The sequence below is a fragment of the Littorina saxatilis genome, linkage group LG8 (assembly GCF_037325665.1).
Source record: "Littorina saxatilis isolate snail1 linkage group LG8, US_GU_Lsax_2.0, whole genome shotgun sequence".
Lineage (NCBI taxonomy): Eukaryota > Metazoa > Mollusca > Gastropoda > Littorinimorpha > Littorinidae > Littorina > Littorina saxatilis.
Genome location: NC_090252.1, coordinates 67,855,258 through 67,859,790, shown reverse-complemented (window position 1 = coordinate 67,859,790; position 4,533 = coordinate 67,855,258).

Genomic DNA, 4,533 nt, shown 5'->3' with positions numbered 1-4,533 from the left:
AGCTATGGGGAAACCACATACTGAGTATGGTCGAACAAATATGCCAATTTAAATTATTTTTGTTAGATTACAATAGCGGTTTACTCAGAGCAGAATGTATTTTTTTTTATTACCAGCTTACACCATAACTGATGTTTAGCATATGACTCAATGTGGCAAAACACTAAAGAATTTGATTGGCAGCAAACGTGTGGTGAAAGGTTGCAGTAAACCTGTGTACCATTGATGTTTTTTTGTGAGTTTGTCTGTTTGTTTTTTTACTTTAACAATGTGAACATATATTGCACTTGAGACCTTTAAAACCTTTGCTTGTTGGTATCTAGGCAAACATTACTCACACATTACACAAACTAAATCAGGCTTTTTTCTTTAAAGGTTTTGAAAGAATTTGTTCAGTATTTAACATTCGCTTATCATTACACACTGTTTGCTTAGACATATGTGGTTATATGTATTTAAACCCATGCGTTATTTTAGTTACAATTTTTTAAAAGCTTTGATAATATTCTCATTTGAGCAATAGACACATTCCACACAATAACTAAGTCAGTGTTGACTGGGTTGTGAAGGCGAGAATGCCCCTGCTTTTTACTCGGACAAACATTGGAGGGGCCAATCAATAGCGAGGGGTGTGTCGGAAACACATGGACAGGAGCGCTTGTGACCCTCCACCACGAAATGAGTCGCATGTCACATCGCGCGGTTCTGCGCTGGGCTTAATATAAGTCCGGGGAGTGTCTGGTAACAGTGTGAGGGTCACCTTAGTCACAGGCTTATAACACAAACAGTGTTTGCTCTTTTCTAAAACGGTTTTCACCACTGGATAGAGCATAAAACACTTTTTCGGAAAATATAAAATATGAAAATCATGCAAAGGTGACATGCGACTCGTTCCGTGGTGGAGGGTCACATTTGTCAGAGGAAAAGCGGGGCTATTCACTTTTTGTCCCAAACCAAACAAACCCGACGGAGTTATTTCAAAAAATCTTCTATTGTGAAACACATCGCGTGTCATAACCGAATAAACAACGCGTAACGCGCTGCATTAGAAAGGCACGCGACAAGTGTTCAGTTTGTGTTAAGAAATCCTCACATGGCAGATATACTGCTACTGAGTCGTTATGTCAACACACGTTTAAGTCAAGTGTTAATCCTCAGTTTAGAATCTTTTTTTTTTTAGTGGCCTTGTCTGTGCGAAAGAAATGTGCAACGCTACCGAGGCACAAAGTCAGAAGCAAATCTGGGTGGAACGGAATTCATTGGAGGTCGGTGCTGTCAAGCTGTCATGTTGTTCTGGATTTCTTGTCCTAAAGTGCTTTTCACGTGACAGACTTGCAACCAACGTTTGCCCAACTTTAGTAGTTTGAAAATCGCTCCCGAGTCGTTGAGGCTAAATTGGCAAAAAGTTTGCCATGTAAACAGCCCAAGTGATTTAGAAATGATTAAGGCCAGACTCGGCAGCGACTCCAAAACTCAGTTGAGCACTGCTCGACTCGGCCGTGACTAGGGAAATATTTTACCCAGACTTTTCTTTGCGCGCTTACTGATTGGTTAGCCCTAGCCACACTAGTTTTACCGCATAAAGAGGAAGCTCCGATAGCTGCACTGGCCTTCCAAGTCTGACGAAAGTCGTCGCGTAAAGCTAGCTAGTTTGAGCTCTGCGCTGTTCACATGGGCAGCGATTTTTATTTGACTTGGCGCCGACTAAAATCGTTGGGGGAAAGTTGGTACACAGTCTGCCATGTGAGCACCACTTAGAATGGGTCGTAGTGTGTGAAAAGTATCCCTTCTTTCTCTGCGTACCTTCCCCTTTAAGAAAATTTGAAACAAAAGGGACATGATGTGGCATGGCTTTGCTTCTGCCACTTTACTGGATATTGGTTGTTTGCAATTCTTTAAACAGTGGAACTTCATGTTAGTTATACTAACTTAGTGAGATTCAGTAAACGTCCTAGGATGGATTATGAAATATGTGGCAACTTTTCTTTGTTAACGTAAATACGTACTACTTTGAGTTTTTAACTGCTACCAAACTGAATGGTCATTGCAAGTGCCTGTGTCTGTTGTAACGGTGTACTAAGTTTAGCCTTATATCTCCCTTGTAAACTTTTTTTAAATGTGTGTATAGAAAACAATAATGAATAAAGCTGGCCTCCGCTTGCAATCTTTCTCTCCAAATGCATTCAAATGTTCATGCTATCGTGCAAGTATTAGAAATTTACGAGTGTTACTATCAACTAGTCAGTTGGCATTTTTGGTGACGAGCTATGATCTATAAAAAGGCCCAAGTAAGACCAACAATCAAAGAGGGTGTCAATATTTATTTCGCGGTATTTTCACCCGTGCCGAAGTCAGACAAGATTATGACACATAAACGGGGTGTTGCGTGTTAGTGTGCGCCCACGCACGCACTGGTATCAATGTCAACAGATCAGCGATGTCGTTCCTTCTGAACACCTCAAACATGAATCATAAGGGGGCAGCGGGTTAAATCTTACGCCTACACACACACTGGTGTTGGTTTAAAGGTACTGTAACCGAGCGTTTGTGAACCATCCGCCAAGCAATCACACGAAGAAAAATGTGTAAGTTGGAAACATGCAACCCGGCCATCATATGCCACAAGTGGATCATCACGACAATTCCCGGTCTAGACTGATGATTTGTTTTCCTAGCAAGTTTAGTATGAGTTATTTCTATTATGCTGACTGTTAGCAAATGATAACAGACATGTCGAGAAAAAAGATATCAAGCATGAGCCTTTTAGGCGGTGGTTCTGCTGGCCTCGCACATCTTGGCGCCTTTGTGGATGGAGGAGCGCCAGGTGGCACGATCCAGTGCAGATTTCTCCCACGTGTCAGGGTTGATGGAAAACGCTTTCAGTGAGGCTTTGAGAGTGTCTTTGAAGCGTTTCTTCTGTCCTCCGTGGGACCGCTGGCCCTGTTGCAGCTCGCCATAGAACAGTCTTTTGGGCAGTCTTTCGTCTGGCATACGGGCTACGTGCCCAGCCCAGCGAAGCTGGGACTGCATCAGGATGGTAGTGATGCTGGGGAGATCTGCTCTGGCTAGCACTTCTGTATCTGGGACTTTGTACTGCCACTTTATGCCCAGGATCTTTCTGAGACTTGTTGTGTGGAAATGATTCAGTTTCCTGGCATGTCGTTGGTACACTGTCCATGTCTCGCAAGCGTAGAGCAGCGTTGGGAGCACCACTGCCCTGTACACTTTCAGCTTGGTCTGGGTGGTGATGCCTCTACTGTTCCAGACATTTGGGTACAGTCTGCCAAAAGTGGAGCTGGCTCTCGCTATTCTGACACGTATGTATGTACGCACACAAAACACACACACACACACACACACACACACACACACACACACACACACACACACACACACACATTCACACACACACACACACACACACACACACACACACACACACACACACACACATTCACACACACACCTCACAACATTGTGATAAATGTGTCAGTCTGTTCACATCTTTCAACCTTTCAGTTCCACACAGTTTACCAGTTCCAACAAACCAAATTAGTGTAAGAAATATGTACAAAAGGGACACAATCCAGTAGGGTACACGGCATACAAAGACAGGTAAAGTCCCTTGTTCATTCACTGTCATCTTATCTCCGTCAAGGGATCATTGTATAAAGTGCATGGCTACATAATGGCATATGAGAGGGGATGGCCAGGCGAAGGGGATGGGGAGTGTGGGGGGGGGGGGGGAGGTGTTACTTGTGAGTGCAGCTGCTCCCAATATGCTGTTGAAATCAGTGTAGCATTTGCAAGGGATATTTTGGGTCTCTCATTTAAAACAAAAAAAGGTAACGAGGAACCTACCTCTTCCTCATCCCCTGCTCACAGCCAGCACTGACATTGCATTATAACATACAGCCAAGCCGTGTAAATACAGCATGACATGATATCCCACAGTATGATGAAATATGACAAATATAAACTTCAGCCAAGCATCCACCCTCTTGTCTCTATCCTAGTGTATCTATCAACAGCAGCGGCGGTATCACTGTTCTATCTTTATTTTACAGTTCTTGTTCTGGTTAAGGGGAACCTAATTATTAGGACAAGAACTGGGTGTAAGAAACATGTCGTCACGCTCATAAGATAATTGCCTATGTCATTTTTTGCTGTTATGAGAAAAACGCAAAAAACGTTATTTGGTTTCTGAACAATCTGCCTATCTCATTTTAGTTATAGGGGAGACCGGGGCTAGTCCGCATACTTTTATGCTTTTAGTAGCATAACTGGCGAGTTTGATGAACTAGAAGACTGATTTTGTATTATACATCAAGACAAATGTGTAGCTGATATCAATGTGCAGACAGTTTTTATGTGCGCATGAACATTTGTTGTACATACTGCTAACGGCGACCATGCCCCATGACAAATAGGCGGACTTGCCCCTGCACGGGCAGGCAACTCTAGTGCCAGATAACGAGCACAACATGGGAAGGAAGAAGCAAAACTTTCGTCAGAACTCGACCTTAATTAACG